The 21176-nt window shown below is 36.6% G+C and overlaps 1 protein-coding gene across 1 annotated transcript in view; it reads left to right on the top strand.

Moving 5' to 3' along the window:
* The window catches only part of LOC114932641 (protein Fe65 homolog), a 152017-nt gene that overhangs the window by 20000 nt on the left and 110841 nt on the right, over window positions 1-21176 (top strand). The window contains exon 2 of the mRNA XM_029304928.2: window positions 5919-5975. The gene's annotated coding sequence lies outside the window, so the exon portion shown is untranslated. The remainder of the gene's footprint in view (window positions 1-5918; window positions 5976-21176) is intronic.

Genomic DNA, 21176 nt, shown 5'->3' on the forward strand with positions numbered 1-21176 from the left:
ATTTCTCATAAAAGTACGTTCGATAGAAAATGAATATTTCTCGTAACTTCTTCGTTGAATTCCAAGTCTAAAGTTATTAGTAAAGTAATTCCAAGAAATTAAAGTTAAATGTAGTGCACTGAGCAAACATTTTATACAATTGCTTTTCTCGAGTTTTTATTAAATAACTCCAACGTGATATCAAAACAAGAGAATATATAATATCAGAATCTCTCAACAATTCGATAAATAATTGCTAATTAATATCGCTTACCTCTCTATTTAATTTCGCATATATATACGTATTTTTATATATTGTCGAAATAATATAACGAAAACGCGTTCGCGATAGACTCGTCTTAAAGCACGAAAGACCCGTCTTAAAGTAGATGCGATAGCATGTTTGTACAACGATATGAGCTCGCTTTTCTTCCGATTCCAGAAATCGCTCGATGCGTAATTGTATCTGTATCTGTTTTCCAATAGACATGTTATATTGTGTTTTCGAATCGAGCTAATACTAGAATTATATACTTTTATATTCGTTTCTCAAATCGTCGAGAGCGAACGAATGCAATTGTATATATACATGTACATATACGTGTGTCTTATCTTTTTTTTTTTATTTTATTATAACAGTAATATATAACATTAATAAATTATATAAACGTAATAATGCTTCGTCGATATAATGTTTACATAATTGTACTGCAAATATTAAAAAAAATACCAAAAATAAAATATAATAGTATTATATATCAACGCAATTTATTTTGCGCAAGTATAAATGCATATGAATTGAAAATATAATATTAAATTGAGTATTAATCTAAATTTTTGCGATAATTTTATTTACGAAGAACAAAGAGAATTTTCGTAATACTGAAGGAAATGACTCAGTCCTCTTTGATTTTGCCAAAACTTTACAATATTGTTTATTTTTATGCGTATTTTAATTCGTAGTGTATGGCCTTCTAATATTACAATAGAATAAAATGTCGATTTAATTTTTCGATTTATGAAATAATTATTAATAAATGATTTTTTATTGGCGCGAGAGAATACTGATATATTATGTAATTGTCATCATAATAACGATAAATCTCGTCTTTACAAAATATTAAAAATTAATATCTTAATTCAAATAATATTTTATAAAATTAATTATATATTCTGTCGCGTGTATATTTCGATACAATTAATAAATAAATTAATAATAAATAAATAATAGTATAAAAATAATAAAACTAAAAATGTATAAAATAATAAATAAATAATAGTATAAAAATAATCAAACTAAAAATGTATAAAATAATAAATAAATAATAGTATAAAATAATAAAAATAAAAATGTATAAAATAATAAATAATAGTATAAAAATAATAAAAATAAAAATGTATAAAATAAATAAATAATAGTATAAAATAATAAATCGCTCACCATAATAGTTGTCCCGTTGCCTGATGCCGCTCCAGGCCTCCTCTTCGTAGAAGATGCTTCGAAACACTTCATCGAACGACACTACGACGACTTCCTCGCAACGCACTCAGAAATCGCCGATATTCCAGAATTCGGCACTACTATATTGTCACTTGTTCGGAGAGAAAAAATTGTTCAGATCAACGCGATTTCGAAGAATCAATAAGAATAATATGGCGACGCGACTGTTGTTGATTGTCGTAGAGGACTGACGATTTTTACGCGAGAATTATGAGCCTAATTCGTCGCGTAACGATACTTCGACACGATGATGCGAAAGTACGACCGGAAACGCTCAATCATCCACTTAGATCGACAACGTAGAAAAACCGGGAGATTTTCGCGTCGAAAGCGCGCGATAATTCTCGCGATCCACCCCTCATAAATACACGAGCGCCAACTTATTTTGGCGCCAACTCGAGTCGGAGCTGTGACGTCATGGCGTTTGGGAGCTGTGACGTCACGGCTTTGGGGGAGGACATTAAAAAAAAAAAAAAAATACAAAATAAAAGTTTTACGTCAAGCGAGATTCGCGGCCGATGAGATCGATTTCGCGCACGCGATCGCGATCACGATGTCAGGACACGCGACGCGATCAGATTTATAAGATAATTAAAGACGTGAAGACGCTAATTAATGCGCACGCTCGTACTTTTCGCGGACTTTCGCCAGCTTGGTCAAAGTCGTTTTGGGAGAACGAACATTGAGCGAAAATTCACGTCCATTTCGCGTTTCGATTACGATCACGATGTCGAGACACGCGACGCAATTGAATTTACACGACTAATTAACGGCGTAAAGATACTAATTAATACTCACATTCACGTATATTTGCGCGAACCGGCGCGAACATTGCCCACAAATGAGTTGAAAGTACTAGTAAAGGCGATAATATTGTAAATTATGTTCAGAAATGTCACCTCGTGTGAAGTTCTCGATCGACCAATCAGGACAAAGAGATCGGTCTCCGATTGGTGGATAAAATATTTCTCCGAACACCGTATATACACTCGCGATCGTCGTCTACTTCGGTAATGTGCGATTAATACATGTTTTTCGCGCTCTCTTAAATATTAAAGAGGAACGTACGATATTATTAACAAGAAGATCGCGGAGCGACCGTGTCGTTGGACTTGGCGATTTTTACTCGAGCTCGGAGCTATGACGTCACGCCAAGGACGCGACACGATCGGACCTATACGATAATTAACCACGTACGGACACTAATTAGTACTCACGCACTCGTATTTTCGCGGACCGGACCGGCGATAATTGCGCGAACGTTGATCACGAACGAAGCGAAGTCAGCTCCTACTTCCTGCACGATCGCGTTAAGGGATGCTGCAACGGCCATACAATGGCCGATCGAAACGCGTCGAAAATGTGATAAATTAACGTGTATGTAAAGTGTTTCGAAGATTTTTTTCTACGAGGAGAAGGCTTGGACAATGACAGGACAACTATATGGTGAGCAATTAATTTATTATTTATTTTATATTATTATTTATTTATTAATTGCATCAAAAATATATGCGACAAAATATAATTAATTTTATAAAAATATTAATTTTTAACATTTTGTGAACACAAGATTTATCGATATATGATCGCAATTGAATTATTAATATATCAATATTTTCTCTTGCCATTGAAATATTATTTATTGATAATTATTTCATATAAATTGAAGAATTCAATGGACGTTTTATTCTATTGTAATATTAAAAGGTCATACACGAGTAATGAGAGACGCAGGAGAATACAATGACAAATATTTCGATAGCGCACGGCGCTTATTTTTTTGTCGACTCGCGTCACCTTGAGTCTACATTACACCGCGTTTCGGGACGACTCGCAGTCAGTCGCGTCGTGGCCTCGTTGTGTTGAACATGTCTCCGTTTCGTGCGAATAACTTTTTAGTTTCAAAGTGTCGCTGTGTGTATCGGGAGTGACAAATTCGGCTCGAATCAATGAACGATCGTCGCGGAGTGTTAATTAACACGTGGAGTGTTGCATTGTGATTGGGATTAGTAGATTTATCCGACTTTCTCGAAATTCGCAACTAGACCAGCGACACACGCATCGGTGTGAAGTTGTCCCGCGTCTCTTTTTACATATCGAAGTACATACATATCGACATATCGAAGCGCGATAGATATCGAGAGTGTCTCGCAATCGAATTAATAGATTTCTTCGAGATTCGCATCTAGATGAATGAAGTTTTCCCGCTCTTTTTACGTAGATTATGCATGTACATATCGAAATGCGTCGGACATTCGTGAACCTCGGGAGTGTTTCGCGTTACTTAGTATATAGATATTTTCCGTAATAAGCATCGGCAGTGCCATAATAAAGTGCCGGACGTTAATTGTATTGCGATAATTAACGCGCGCGATCATTAGCCACCTTTCATGTTCGATGCATTCGTCGCGAGTGAGTGTTCAATGAAATCAACAACAAAATAGCGCTGATTGGATTTTCTGGTAATTACTTTCATTTTTGAGTAATTATGCATTCGAGTTACATATCTCTTTTACTCGGACTGTGATTCGATGAAAATTTATTAAATAATAAATGATTAGATATAAAAAAACTCTGGCTACTCACAAAAAAGTGAAACAGATAAATTAGTTTTATATTTAATTAATTAATTTAATTATTACTTCGCGGGATTATCAAATAAATTGTTAAATCGTGAATATTATTATTCGAAAAATAATAAAAATAATATTTTCTCATCTCGTGTTGCGCGCTGTCGACGCGTATATATTCTGTATATGTATATACATATATGCAGAATTCTGCACATATACATATATATATATCATCGCGAATTTAATGCCATATTGTACGCCGTCAAAGTTTCCTTCCGACAAGAAGCACTCGTCTCTCTAGACATGAGATGACAAACTCCGGCGAGCTGCTCAAACCCGCGGTCGACCGGCCAAACGAACATTTGCAACTGCTTTTCGTCGACAACGACAGCGCGAAAACACTCGAGTACTACTATCTGTGCAGTATGTTACCCTCCACGTGGCGAGTCCTTTTGCGCACGAGGACGAGTTTCGAGGACGCTCTTTCATCGTTTCTAGCGGGTGCGCACGAAATACATAATGCCGCGAATGTGCACCGCACGATGGTCATTGAGTGTGTATGCCTGTGTGTATGTGCGTGATGCCGACACGAGAAACCACTCAGCCAACTCGTCTGGCGTGCGTTTGCGGAGACGACTCACAGTCGTGTGTATTCATTTTCTCTCTCTGTCTCTCTTTTTCTTTTTTCGTCTTCTCACTTTTGGATCTATTCGGATTCGTGTGTGTAATGTGACAGAGGGTTGAAATAAAAGAGCGTTCTCTCGGACTCACGTCGTCGAGTACCCTGGAGTTTATCTCATTTTGTGTCCCTTCGACTTCAGAGTAACCGACATCAGGGGAAATCTTCGTGGATCTTTCCTCCCCCATCCTAGTAAAGATCTTCGTTTGGCACGATAATGAAATCGGAGAATCTAGTGTTCCGTGTGAAATATCCTTTCGAAGCATGGAATATGTTATCTGTCATTTCTTGTTATCAGTCTGTGATTTCTATATCGATAAATTTCAACATGCATCTGTATGAAAAATTTTTGATAAATGGAAATAATGCTATTTAAAAAAAAATAATATAAATAAAGCTTAAACTCGATTAATATATTTTGAGTAATTAGTTGAATAAAACTATAATTTGCTAATTTTTAAAAATACTGTTATAAAAGTTTTAATAATATATTGTAAATAATATGTTATACGTTAAACTCGATTAATATTTTTTTATAGTTATTAGCTGATTTCTGTCAAAAAATATTAATCGAGTTTAAATATTAAGTATATTATAATATATACGATTTACAACACATTATTTTAATTTATATGTATAAAATATTATTATCTTAAAATTTAATTAGCAAAATACGTTTTAATCAGCTGATTTCTGTCAAAAAATATTTAACGTGTTTAAAGTATCATGACATTATTTATGACATATTATTTTAATTTTTATAACATATTATTTTAAATTTTAATTAGCAAATTATTTTATTATGGCGAGGTCAAATTTGATTTTTATCTCAAATGTTTTTTGGAATATTTAAAAGGCAATATATTTTTAAAGATAAATGAGATAATGTATTTTATTTCATCCATTTAAATTTTCATTCATTTTGAAAGCGAGGAATAAAAAGCAGAATTTTGCATCGAAATATCTATTTCTAGAACAAAGATCGATTATATAACATATTTATCAGCAGTAGCAAGTATCGAATAAAGAAATTGCAATTAGCGAGCTATTTATCTCGTCGAAGAGATGAACGTTGCGATAGCCCGGCTAATTGCCAAGATTTGTGATTCTGCGTAACCTGAAGTTTCTTCGCGAGAAACGTAGTTTCCGCACGAGTTAAAGGTGTTCTTTTCGTTTTATGTTCCAGGTATCTTTCGTCTAATGCAGTGGCCTCTCCCGTCCGACGAACTTTATGAAAACTCCGGTAAGTGTGGCGCGGATTCTCGCAATTTTCCCTCGTTACAGAATGATATATATCAACAAGCTTCGCGCAGACTAATGGCGAAGTGTTCCCTTCGTTTTCACGCGTCGCGCGCGCAAACTATCGGGAAACTGTTTTGTTTCCTCGGAAAATAGTTCAGTCTCGCGCTTCGCGATGCATCATATGCGTTATGCAGGGGACAAAGACGAAAAATGGTTTATACAATTTATATACTAAATTTTCGATATAGGCCGCATTTCTCACGAAGAACGCATTTTTCTTCAAATTATTTTACGCAACTTTGTGCAAAGAAGAGACTTGTATAATACACATATATCGAAATATTTTACATTTTATTTTGTATATTTTATAAATGATATATTGAGATGAATTATTTTACGTAAAATTAGTTTTCGTAAATTTCACGTGAAAGTAAATCAATGATGATGGCGTGTTAGAATAATGACTAACGTGATTCATAATCACTCGAGTGTACCTAACACGCGGAGCGTTAAGAGGCGTCTCCGGGATAACTTCTTAGATTAGATTCTCAGGCATGTCGCCAAATTCGCATTCTTGCGCGGCCATTAAACGAAGCTCAGCTATATAAGGCGCTTTTGATAAAGTCTCGCTACCGTTTTCCCACCTCTCTACCTGCCAAAGGCAGCCTCTGGTAATTAAGTCGAGCCCGCACCGTCGTCGCCTTCCATTGTGCCGGGCAAATGGACTGGTTAGTCCGGATACATGACTCTATCCCCCGTTAGTGTGCATGTATCGGCGCAATCGATCACCGACCCACATCTCTCGGTCCTTTCTCTTAATCTTCCTCCTCCTTTTCCTCCGCAAATTCCCTTCTTACCGATTCGCGAACCAGCTGCTATCCATTTAGCTGCGCCCTCAAGTAGTGTCAAAATTGTGATAGACATATGAAAACAATTCCTAATTAATAATTAATAAATATAATTTTGACGGAAATAATCTTGCGAAAAACAATTATCTGGATTAATTTTTTCTCACCAAACAGAAACAATATTTTTCTATATTTTTTTTTCGTATTTTCCCTTTGCAAATATTTTCCTCGTACAAGAAATGCGTGTACGGATTCGAATCTTCTAATGAAATTCGAAACAAACTCGTTCGGAATATAGGCTATCCTTGTTTAATTGCGCGAGAAATGCCGATATCAGTTTCGCAATATGACACAGCTCAACAGACGGAGGTCGTCGATCGGCAAATACGGGGTTTCGCGAAATTCGATCTACCATATACGAGAGAACGTCGGGCGGTCGACGTATATATATATATAGAAGATATATATATATATATATATATATATATCCTCTCTCTCCTAATACGCAACGGGGGGCAAGGAAACGAAACGAAAATATTGTTCCACGAAGAGACATTTCGGCGACGTTACGCGCTCCACGAAACGTATCCGACTCGAGGGTGGAAAATCCAGCCGAAACGAATTCGCGAAAATCTTCTTCGGGGAATGGACGTCTCCGGAGCGCGCATCGCCTCCTCGAAGTTTTCTGTGCGAGGACTCTGACACCGGAGACACTTTAAAAACGTGCTCAGACTACCTGAGTGCGAGTATGCACTCCCGCGACTCGCTCGTGCTCGAACCGAGGAGGGAAAGAGAGTGGGTTCCTTCATTTTTATTAATACGGAATTACTTCCCCCCTGTCGAATTCATTCCTCTTCGCGAAAGACGCGTCGAAAATCGCATTCGTGTCGCGAATGAGATTCATCTTTTCGTATGTTCATCGATTTCCCTCGTCTCGCGAATATATGAGTATACATTTATATACCTATATTTGTTATCTATGCATAATATTTTAAAATATTATCAAGATTATTATATAATTATCTCTTATATAATTATAAATCTCGATTTGCGTGACAAATAATTTCACGGAGAATATTTTTCGACGATATATCATATTTTTATAATTAATATATGTATTTTAATAATTTATATATGTTATTTTTAAGTTTTTCTGGTAATTCTTAATTACCTTCTAATGATTATTTCATGAATTCTCTTATATAGTTACGATTTAATATATTTCACGGTTTAAAGGCTGAAATATCTCACGAATAAGTTGATGGCGTGCTTGGTCATTAAACACGCAGTCTCTTCCCCATTTCCAGATGAATAATATTATCTCGTCCGGTCTGACAAAGACACACGGTGTACCGTTACGATCGCGCGGAAAATCCAGTTTCGACGAAAACTTTCGGCGAACTCTCGTGACACATCGCGTATTTTCCGTACGTGACAGGAATGCGCGCAACGTGCTCGGTTACGACTAGGCGACGAAAAAGTTTCGGGCGGAAAGGATGATATTAATTTGATTACCGTTTTTCTCGTTAGCGCGAATGTACAATCGACATCGCGGGATGAACGTCGAGGAGTACGCCGTCGATCGTTGTCTCGTCATTAAGCTTCTATCTCCTTTGTCTATCGATCAGGGCTCGGGAACCACCTGCCGCTTTCAGAGTCAACCTCGTTTCCGAGGAATTACACGATGTTCGAGGCAGATGCGCCGATGCATCGGTGAATAATAGCCTTCTCCTGGATGCGGAAAGGATTGTCACGAAATCTCCAAACGATAAATTAATCCCGAGATTAATTAGCGGCAAATAGAACGTGCGCCTGAATCGCGTATGTGAAAATAAACTTGTAATATTTATTATAAAAATAATTTGATTAATGAAAATGAAGATGATACAAAGACGTGTACAAATTTCGTGAATAATTAATTTCAAAAACAGACTGATGTTTAAAGCCAGTGAATGAATTTTTACTTGATTTTATCATTTCGTGTGCTTTAGTTCAAGAAAGGAAATAAAATACGATACACAAATGTATTATATGTATATATAGTTCTGTCTGTCGTTCAGATTGGTATAGAGCGAAACATTTGTCTACGCGGCGTCCTCATGATTTATGATGGTATTATTCGCACCCAGCTACCCTTTCAATAAAATAACATCGATATTCCTCGAGTGACATTATTGAGACGAATTGTTTTCACCATATTGCTTCAATGTTGCTGAGTACGCAAATTTTTTGTCCGTGCTTGTTCGGCCATCATCAATATCTAGCAATATTGGCACCTGTTCATTACTATTTGTTATTATTATTTATAAATGATGTATATATTTCGAAACATACATACATAATACATCATATATAGATAAATCTGAAATTTTAATATGGTTAGAAAATTAGCATATATATGTATATAATAACTAATCCTATATTCTATTAATCTTTAATATTTTTCTTCCTTTAAATTTTATTGAATTTTATTATTATTTATATTACTATTTTATTTTCTTCGAATGTCGTTTAATTAAAGTTTCAATGAGTATATAAATGCCATGTTAGATAAATAATACAAATTTATTCGAGAACAATTAATTAAGAAATCAAGTGCGTCGACACATTAAAAGAATATTGTTGGCAGTTCTATCTTCTCCAAATTTCACAATTATCAGACAGGCTAAACACAGATTTGAAAGTTGGCTGTGAAAGGGAAGCGAGCTTGACTTAATTTATTAGTAATTTGCGCGAAAACTAGGTTTCCATTAGTACGCTTCACTCAAGTACACTGGCACATTATGCCGGCGTTTATACCTGTAATAACAATTTTCCTACTTGACATTTGCCATTAATTACAAATAAATGGCCACTTGACCCGTTTTAATTATGATTCAAGCATGACTTGACAGCATAAGTTTCCACTCTTGTCACATCAATAGATGAAAATATCATTTTTATCGCATACCTTTTTTTTATCATGCTTTAATAATATAAAGGAAGTAATTTTTTTTTCGTACTTTTTACAAAGTTTTCCTTTTAAAGATTAATATGATATAGTACGATAAAATACGATTTTTATGACGAAGATTATTATGCATCGTGATGCTTTACCTGACGTTTATCAAGCATCTCTTAATCCATCTCGGTAATAACGCCAACCCCAATTTAAGTTCCCAAACAATTCCCAAGCTTCCTGCAAAACTTGGAAATCAGATTTCTGCCTACGTCCCAGGACGATTTGCGAAAATTTCGCGAAGTAATTCCCACGATAGTAATTCTGTCGACAAACGCCGTATCCCTTAAACTAGGTGTTTATTTCGAAAGTGATGGAAATCGAATTTGATAAGCTTGATATTGCACATCTAATATTAAATGAATATTTTATCATCTTGTATGTATAAAATGCAACAGAATTTTTCAAAAAATTTCTTAATCATATTTCTTTACGTTAAATTCAAATCGACGTTTTTTTTTTTTGCAAATAATTGTTGTCTCAACTTGTGAACGAATATCTTGATAATTAAACGTAAAATAAACGACGTAAGAAAGAGCTTATTGTCGAAGAGCCATTTCTCGGCGCGAAAAGTTTTTTCCTCGGGATAAAAATGTTAAAATCCAATCCTCTCATCCGCGTACGAGCCAATTGTCATAAGAACCGAGCCAGGATTGCGGCGAACAGTTCGGCACACTCTCTTCACGCGGGAATGAGAATAGTTAGGAGTTTTCGGCCGGCTGAGGGCTGGTCGGATTAATCTGCATATTACCATCCGCGGCGGGGCCATTTGCATTCCCGGGACGGAATACCTGCAGTGCCGACGTCTTCTGTCGCGTGGCGACGACGTGCCAACGATCCCGTAATGATCGCAATGACAGATGCGGTCGCGGTGCGGTCGTGTCGCACGTGCGTAGAAGGCCTCTGACAATGAGTGGTCGTTGAAGATTTAATTAACGTATTAAGCAGCACTGATGATCCGCCAATTTCAGAGATAAAGAGAGAGAGAGAGAGAGGAAGAAATTCAGAGAGTCGTATTTTTTCAAATATAAAAGAAATAGATTTTACGCATTTGTTTTTATAGTCATAAATCATGTCATACAAGATCATAAGCTTGGTCAGACTCTAAATCTTTTCGACATACCGGAATGACGTTTCGCGAGTTTTTTCCACGCCGAATGCTTTTCCGTTCGTTCGCTGTCATTCATCTTATCGCGCGTATTTTTCATTCGGTGTGTGTCAAATCCCTCCGTTTGTCGCGATCTCGCTTGGTCTTTGTTCTAGAATTTATCCTTGTTCTTTTTTTATTCCTCCCGTGACTCTTTCCTTCGCGCGCACTTCTTCAATCTTCCCGGCGGATTAGGAGCTCAAAGCGCGCCATTCTTCGGCGTCATTCGTGTCTGTTTCGCGGGACAAACTGTTCGCCGTTTTCCTCGAACGTAAATTTATGGTCAATTGCCGGCAAATACCTGAAAAGCGAAAGAGAAACACAGGTGCAGTTAGCCGTTCAATATTAGAATTTATTAATTTTTTTACACTATTTGATTGTGCACATTATTTGCATATGTTTGAACATTTTTTAATTTTTGTTTGCACACTTCTAATAGAAAAGTTATTAAAAAAAATTTTGAGAGGACCAAATTCACGTTAGTCCCCCTTTTATGTAAAATTGGTTAATTAACCTAATCGAGAAATCGTTGGCACATTCCTAAATAAATTTAAATTTTTGTTAGCACATTTCTAGAAAAAAAGTTATGTTTGAAAAAATACTTTAGGGACTATCTTTCGCATAAAAGTACTAAAATTTGACGGACATCTATTCGTAATAAATTTAATCGATAGATTTATGTTTGCACATTTTGAATTTTTATTTGTACATCTCTTGAAAAAAGTTATTAAAAAAACACAACACTTTGGGGGCTTCCAAAGTTTTTCTTTAAATAACTTTTTTTTCTAGAGATATGTAAATGAAAATTCAAGTTGTTTTAAAATGTCAGTTTTAAATATTTATCAAATCCACATTTTCCAGATGATTGAGACTCGTTTCTAGTTGTTTGTAGAAATTGCAATCGAAATTTATATTCATGGAAAAAGCAGATTTAAAAAATGTTTAAAATTGACAAAAATCATGTTTAACATTTTTTTAACGACTATAATTTTTAGACAGCGCAACTACAAACGAAACAAAAATCACTATATAAAACAACTACAAACGATTCTAAAAAGGATTGCGTAATCAAATTTGAGATATCTTAAAGTTGAGTGCTGATCATTTTTTAATTTTTTAATTGACTAGAATCGAAATTACTTTTACTTTACTACAAACAACTGAAAACGAAATACGAATACTATGATATTCCGTATTTAATAATTTATTTTTTAAAAGCCGAGTACCAGATTCACATAGCTGAATGCGCGACATTCCTGAGTTCGATAAGACTTTAAGCGGAGATAGATCGATATCGATTTTTAAAAAATGACCAGCACCCCACTTTAAGATATGTCAAATCCGCTTCCGCAATCTTTTTTAGAATCGTTTGTAATTGTTTGTAGTGATTTTCGTTTCGTTCATAGTTGCATGGTTTAAAAATTGCAATTGTTTAAATATATGGTAAATAGTGAAATTTGTCGATCTAAAGATCTTTAAAATTTTTTTTTCCAGGTGATTTTTCCAGAACTCGTTTGTTGTTTGTAGCAATCGCAATCTAAATTTGTTTTGATATTTAATTTAACGAAAATAAGTATTTAGAATTTTTTTAACTTTTGCATTTCAAAGTTAAAATGAGGAAGTTTGCTTTATATTTTTTAGTTATTGATCGCGATATAATGAATCGATATGGCGAAACGAAAGAGTTCGGTAATAGGATATTAATTTTCGCTATCGCATTTCTTCTGCGAAGTTATTGGAGAACGGATTCATGCTTTTCACGTAATTACTAGTAGAGAGGAAGAAGCCATGATATCGATTAAAACGCTCGATGAATTTTTCGAAGAGTTGCGAGTCGCATTAAAATGTCAAAGCGAAAGCGAACTCTCTGCCAACTCTGCCAATTCTGCTTTTTCCCTTAAATCTCTTTTAAATTTATTTTCTCACTTTAAAAAATCTAGCCAAACTTCTTGTGCCACAAAATATAAAAAAAACCGTAATTCGAGATTCTATTAGAACACTCGATTTCCCTTTGTGATCTTTGCAGATCTTCTAAGAGCGCGAAGATAGCACGCAATTATCTCTTGCTTGTTTATGTTTCACACTAATTGTAAGTATGTGTAAAGTTAAAAAAACTTAAAAGATTATGAAATACCATTAAAATATATTTTTTTAGAAAAAATCCATTTAATATTGAATATTAATGAAAAATTTTTGAAGCAATATATGTATAGCAATAATTCAACTCTTGCACTCGTAGATAGCAAAAATAAAATTTAATCAAAATTTATTTAGTTACATATAAAAATAATGTAAATAAATCGTTATAAAACAAATTGTGAGAATTTTATAGAGAAGACAGTTATTGAAAACGGAAAATCAATTCAAGTTATAAAAATATACATTATTTGAATTTATACTACGATTTAATTAAAAGTTCGTATAACGACTTAAAAAAAAACATTTTGAAGAAAGCGATATTATGGTATATCTTTGTTAGAACAGAAAGTATATAAAGAGAACGGCGCTTTCGCCCGAGACAGTAGAATTTTTTCAACTTCGCAAACAATACAACTGGCGAATTCGGCGCTTTCGCGTTGTCGCACGCCGTGGATTAACCTCGTTACTGCCGCCGTATTAATAAAGCGAGGGTGTAAAAGCGGCGGATTATAAAACTGTCCGCGACGGATTTGCAGGCGGGCGCGATTATTACAGTCGGCAGCGAGCTTTTATGCGAGAGTAAGCGTCATCACGACCATTTCTGCAAAAGCATCTTTGCACTTGATGGGTCGGTCTAATTATCGTTGTTAGGATAAAGATGTTAGCTTAATAGACTGACAGCCACATTCACGAAAATAGGTGGAATGAAATAAAGTTGCATCTCTAGCAAAACGGATGATAAAACACTACTTTAAAGTTGAGAAGTACGAATAGGCATCTCTCTCGCAGTCTGTGCAAGATTATATTAAATTTGTTTTGATTTGGATTTACGCGCCACATTTAGCATTATTCGATGAAAATTATATAACTATATTTTATCACTAAATATATGGAGTGCAAACGCGAACAATTGTTGTCATATGTGAATATATTAATCTGTCGTATGTTCAATGTATTACACTATATATGTATGTATTCGTAACTCTAATGAGACAACTGATGCATTAATATATAATGAGCTGGATGGACCGTAAGCAATTAAGTATAATTTCAATCGATTGACTACATAATTAATAAATTCAATTCCGAATTATTCGCCCTAGTGGCTTCTCGTAAGCGACTAATCACAGATTATACATGTATAGCAACATAATTTTGAAATGTACATGTTCTCTCCTCTTTTTTAATTATCATTCGCGAGAAGTCAACTCTAAGCAATCTCGACTTTTCTCTATCGAAATAAGATATATTACATATCCTTAAAAATAGTGATCCTTTAGCCTGTATCTTACCTGAATGTTCTCAAAGATACACAACCTTGGTATAGAGCTGGAAGGTCTCTATGTCTCCATCCTTATAAATTCAATTCCGAATTATTCGCCCTAGTGGCTTCTCGTAAGCGACTAATCACAGATTACACATGTATAGCAACATAATTTTGAAATATACATGTTCTCTCCTCTTTTTTAATTATCATTCGCGAGAAGTCAACTCTAAGCAATCTCGACTTTTCTCTATCGAAATAGGATATATTACATATCCTTTAAATAGTGATCCTTTAGCCTGTATCTTGCCTGAATGTTCTCAAAGATACACAACCTCGGTATAGAGATGGAGGTCTCCATCCTTAACGTATGATAATTCTAACGAAAATTCAAATTTTGATGCGGGCATCAGAATGGCGGACGACAAGAGTCGAGCGAGAGTATCTTTCATCGAAACTCTCGCGGGAGTCATCCTGGCGGCGAACCCGCCCGAATTCTCCGACAATTTTGGGGAAACCTCTTAGCCACGTGGGACATACGGGTACCCGAGTTTCCTCCACGTTCTCTCGTTTTGAGAACCGTAAACTAAAACAAGCCGCCGTGTCCTCTCTGTCTTCTCCGGAGTGTGACGAAGTGCTCCAGAGTCCGTTTCTCCTCTCCTTATGTCCAAACTCTTCAACGCCTCTTTCTCGCTCCATGTATCCATCCCTTTCTCTCTCTCTCTTGCGCTTTTCATTTGCGATTCCCGCGAGATTATATCTTGATTGTTGCGCAAGGTGGCAAGTTTCCAACATTCCGCATTAACACGACTTCCGCATCATTAACTTCTCGGCGTTTATATGTCGCGATTTAATTAACACTTATAAACCCACGTCGAAGCTAATATCGAAGTTCCGTATACTGTATTTATTAATAACTATTTGAATTTGCGAAGCTCAAAGTTGCGTTCGCTACTATAGATGAGTAGTCTCAAATATTATATGTATCTCGATAAGACCGCAAAAATTTCATTCGCGTGAATTTCGGAACGAACGACTCGTAGACAAAGGCATATCTTATTTATAGCGTTTTCGATTGGGGTGCACTGGCTGCACTGAATGTCAGGCGCGTGTTCGATTGGTAGTGCCAATGCACACTTGGCTAGTGTTGCGTGTTCGGTGGAACGCACAACACTCGCATAGTGCGCACTCAGTGCGCACTAAGTGGCACGAGATATTTTGACGGTGCCAGTTCAGTGCACTGGATGCATGCAAGCAGTAGGGCATTCTTTTGAACGAAAATTCGACATAATGAGCAATTCGGATTTGGCTCTCTTTAATATTTTGGAGACATTTTTGGAATCTTCTTCTAGTTCAAGCGAGCAAGAAGAAATAATTACAACTCTTCGAACTAGAAGAATAATTCCAAAAACTATAAATTATGTAGAATGTGTGAAAAAAATGGATAATGACACCGTAAGTGTTATATCTTTTTATATAAACATCGAACCTATACCCTTTTTTAAAATATACAATAATTAATGTACTTAATGTAATAGCATTTTTATACTGAATAATAATAATTTTTATATTTGTCATACGTGATATTCTTGATCATCTTCTATATTTAATTACATATAATAAAAATCATTACTTAACTGAACACAAGATGTCGAGGTTACTTTTTCGTTCTTCCCGGAATCTAGTCAACTCAAGTGGCACTGAAAATTTCGGCGTGTTCTTTTTCACCTGCACTATTCAGTGCAACCCATGGAACTTGTTTAGTGTTCGCGTGAACTGAGTGCGCACTGGTGCGCACTAACTTTTTCCCAATCGAAAACGCTATTAACATAACTCATTTAGATAACGTAATTCATTATTCGCTTTTTATTAGATTCGAAATTTGCGATTTTCCCGCGCCGTCAAATTGTTCGCTCCTTCCTCTCGTCGGATTACTGTTCCGTCCATTAAAAATCTCCAAGCCCGAGAATAAACGCGATGGCGCACCTCTCGGGATCGTTCAATTAACGAAGCAATCGTCCGCATCGTCGCTTACGCCCGCGGTCTATTACCGGCCGTTGCAAAAACACGAGGCGCATAATCGCGACGCGGGCTCGAAGATCGATCCTATCCTAAAATAACGCACCCCTCGGAAGGCGCCCCTGCGAATAAAGCGATTTTCGAACGACGCAGCGGCGCACGTTTTAAAGAGATCCTTTAGATTCTCGTTTAAAGCAATTTTTTTTTTTTTTTGGTTTATGATTACAATGTGCGCCGCGGGAGAATATAAACAGCTGAAAATAAAATGTTAAAAATACGACGTGTTTGCGGAAACGGAAAGGGAGAAAGAAAGAGAAAGAGGGAGAGAGCGAGGTCAATTACGATCGAGCGAATTCGTGGGAGGCTCAAAGAAAGTGCGATGCGGCGGAAACGAAGGTTTAATCTCGGTTATATGAACGGCGATGGGTATGATGCACAAAAGGTGTCGGGATGGACTGCATTTTATCGGGCGCGTTTTCACAGGGTTTGGTGGTAGTCGGTCGACTGCGCGAGTTTGCGGCCGACAGCATGAATGTTTGATGGAGTGAGCCGGCGCATCGGAAGTACCGGAGAGAGTCATCTCTCTCTCTCTCTCTATCTATCTATCTATCTATCTCTCGTTCTCGCCGTCCGATATTACCCGCGATAACGTCACTCGTCGATCAAATAAAGGGACTTGGCGCGAGGGCCGGCACAGAGGATCGAGGAAGGGACGAAGGTTTAAAGTGACGGACAGGTTACAAGGTTGGAGGCGCGCACAGCCGTGATTCGTTTCCGTGAGGGGGTGGCTCTCTCGTAGGATTCGGAGCTTAAATTCGTCGCTTTCTCTCTCTTGCGCGCGCGTTCCTTCAAATTCATGCGAGTCTAATTCGCGCGCACGCAAATTCACTCTCCGGTCGGGCGTACGCGAAGTAACTCCCTATCGATCGTCGCGTCGTGGAAACGTGTATTTTCTGTTCGCGAATTAAAACGGTTCGCCGCGCGCTTCGTTACTGTTTACCCTGACCGACTTTTTTCAGTTTTTTTTTTTTTTTTTAATTTTTTTATTCTTCTCTCGCTATATGCGCGTGTATGTGTGTGATAAAGGGAAAGCGATATTCGGAACATCTTTTATCGCTGTTCCTAACTACGTTATTCCATCGTAATTACGTTCTAATTATCGAAGATAGACTCCAACACGTAGGTGCGAGGCTACGTCGTTCGTCGTCATTCTCCTCTTTATAATGAAGACGGTAATTTCTGGGATGGTTCACGTGATTACGTTTTACGCCCCGATAGCGCAACAATAATGCATGTAATAGATATATAAGTAGAAGTAACCGTTATTTTGTTAACGCGATCTTCCTTAAATATACACCGATGTTATTATAGTTTGAGAGAAGCGAAGATTGTATCAGCAAATTTCAAATATAACAGGTAATATAACGTTTTATAACCGTGTCGTATCTGAGTAATTATGCTGCGAAAATTCTGTTGAAACTAAAACTTCAAAATTATTTCTTTCAATATTAAAAAAAAAAGTCCTTTTATTACTGCGAAGTCACTTCTGTTGGCGTAATCTTATTTTACGACATTGTTTCAAGCCATAGAGCAATCCTGTATGTACCTTTAAGTTCAAATAACTCGCGTTTATTGCATTTCTAAAGACAAGTCTCTCTCACTCTCTCTCTCTGCGTCCTAAATGAAAACAGAATTTATCACAGTTTTCTTATGGGTTTCTTTTTTATAGACAGTAATTTTCATTTATTTTTCCTTTTGACATCATTTCTTGTTCACGGTTTATATGAATATTTCCTATACTTATATAGTCCAGAAAAGATTGCGTGTAAGAGGCAGAGATATTTTTTACACGCATTATCTCGTCATCGTGCGTAGCTTTGCATTACCGACGTAGTTTTATTCCGGTAAAAAGAACGCGATTTTAGTCTCCGTTAATAGATCTCGTACTTTGCACCCGCGAAAATTGCCATGTGGCAACGAGTTGGGCACCACTGGACTGGCGCCAGGTTGGCTGGAACCTGACACGCGATCAATCAACCTGCTGCCTTGTCCCCTGGCTGGGTTCACTTCGCTTCGAACCTCCTCACCTGAGCTTGAATTCGCATTCCCGACGCGATATATGAACTTCCTGCAACGGAAAGATCAAGTCGGAATTTACGACTGAAATATCGATCGATGCTGATGCGCCCGGTTAAACAGTGTGCAACAAAAATGTCCAAATTACGGATGTTATATAAAGAAAACATTTGATTAATATCTAACGCGTATAAGAACGTTAAAAAATAATATTAAAAAAAATTATAAAGAAAAGGGTAGGTATTAAAAATGTAAAGAACTTTAGCTTACTTAATGATTATTGATTTGTGAAAGAAGATCAACATTTACGATGATAAAATTGTCTCTTAAATTGTAGTCGAAACTTATTAAGGTAATATATATTTCGGTCGGCATTTTTTCAAGGCAATATAGCAATTGTTTCGTCGAAAAAAATTTACATGGAAACAGAAATTTGCACGAAATGGAACGGCAAGGTTTTATAGGCGCGTAGTTCGATGATGCATCAAATACATTTGAATTTATATTGGGCACCAGCTACTGCCTTCACAATCGTCCCTTCCACCTTTTCTTTCTCTTTCCAATCGTCTCTAGCAAACCATGTAAATCCTCATGTAAATTCTCCTTTCGAGGGATAACCTGGACTCACTCGCAAATCCGATTGCCGAGCTATTGCGGTATCAAAAGCCATTTTCATATAATCTGCGATTCGTTGATAGCCGATACTCGTATATACATATCAGAGATATTATTGTTTATATTAATTTCATATTTCTATGGACAATCTGATATTGTTAGCAAAATAATCGCACGCGTGTATTGATTATCTATCAATTTTTTTTTTGTATTTACGAAACAACTTTGTTCGAGCCCCCTTTTATATACTTTAATATTTTCATAAAGTTACATAGTCATTATTATAGGAAAAAGATATTAATTATGCGCTGCTGTCAATTCTTTAATATGCATAAAATAAATGTATTATCTTTTAAAGAGGATAGACAATTCTTTAATAATTGTCCTTGTTAGATAGAAATTTTTCGAAACGATTTAATTGAATTTGAAGATAACGGAAAAGGAAGAAAGAGAGCGACATGAAAGTAGTAGCTTCCCTCTGTCCATGAAAAAATGAATATCCTCGGTTGTGCGGATAAAGGTTAACCACGATACGAGATCACCGTGTCAGATTACATAAACTGTTGTGTCCTGATCCTGTAGAGCGCGTCCGTTGCGTGTCCTGCGGAACCTGCGTCGTCTACGTCGAGCAAAATCTCATTTGGCCGAAGGGCGAAGGCCACGGGCGAAGGACCGGAGTTGTATAGCACATGTAGAGGCGTATCTAGAGACGGGATAAAATTACGTTGAGTTTGTCGGCTTTACGAGCAAACGCCCGGCGACACGTCGACGTGCGGTCGGTGTAACAAGCAGAAACCAGTAAATTACGTCTCGCCTTACCTGAGCCGCGGTGTGATGCACACGACGAGCTCCATTTTAACTTAGGACGCTCGTGTGTACCACGGCTATCCTTGGTTCAAACTTTAACGACGCACCCAGTCGTGCAACTGTGGGATTCAAACTGTGATAAAAAAGAAACATCCCTGCGACAAATTACTGAAATTGCGAAAATGTTGTATCAATGTTTAATAAAAATTGTGGAAAATCGCGGAGAGGAGATAATGAGAAATTATTTCTCGGGAAAAGTGTGAAAGAAAAACGAGGAATAGCGAAAACTGCGTCTCAAAGGCCTGGCAAAATTCTCCAGGCGGGATAATAAAGAATCGATAAGATATATACACATATATACATAATACAACACGTGTACACACACACACATACGCAGATTGTCAATAACGCTTCTGCGTCACTCGAAAGAGAAGAAAAATATTACGGGATTCTTTTATTTTATATACGACGTGTCTTCGGTAAGGCACGAAGAGTAAATGGAATTGATTCGCGCGATCGCGTTCGTATAAAGTGCACGCTAAACAAAAAAAAAAGGAAAAAAAAGAAATTCCTTTTAAAGCGAATGTCACGCGCGTTTTACGAAACGTCGATCTCGGTTGCGTTCCGGAATGCTTTATCTGAGACACAGAGAGTCGGTTCATTTTCTCTCCGGAGACATTCGCCAAAACATGGGTGGGATCTTCTGCGCGGGCGGGATAGGGGCAAGTAGCCATTTGCATTCAAATCAAAATTCTTAATGACGAGATTCTTGTCGGCGAAGAGCCGACTTCGATTCAGAAGATCCCGTCGGTTCGCAGCGAGTTGAAAAGGGAGGTCGTTTTCGCCCCTAATGTAATCAAGCAGCAAGGGGAGCTCTAGGGTGAAAAATTCGTCCGGAAAGATCCCAAGATCTCCGACGGTATGTCCCGTTTGCTTTCTTGAGTAACGTCGTATATATTTCTGCCTCTTACATTATTCTTATTAGTATATTAAAATTAGAATTTGGTAACTCGGATAAAACCATGATTTCATAAGATACATTTTTATCAAATTGAGAGTCAACATAATTATAACTATATAATAGTAAAGTTGTTAAATGTTGAATAGTGAACAGTGCAGCGCTAATAATTTTTGCTTTAGTAATAATTCGTAAATATTTGAGCAGAGTGAATTAGTCCGTCATATAGCAACGATAAAAACGTAATTAAAATTTTAAGCCACATATGACGAACGTTTGGGAGAATATACGTGCAACATTTTGAATAATTAACTTTCTGTTAAATCGCTTT

The sequence above is a fragment of the Nylanderia fulva genome, unplaced genomic scaffold (assembly GCF_048542155.1).
Source record: "Nylanderia fulva isolate GAGA-0341 unplaced genomic scaffold, ASM4854215v1 Scaffold22, whole genome shotgun sequence".
Lineage (NCBI taxonomy): Eukaryota > Metazoa > Arthropoda > Insecta > Hymenoptera > Formicidae > Nylanderia > Nylanderia fulva.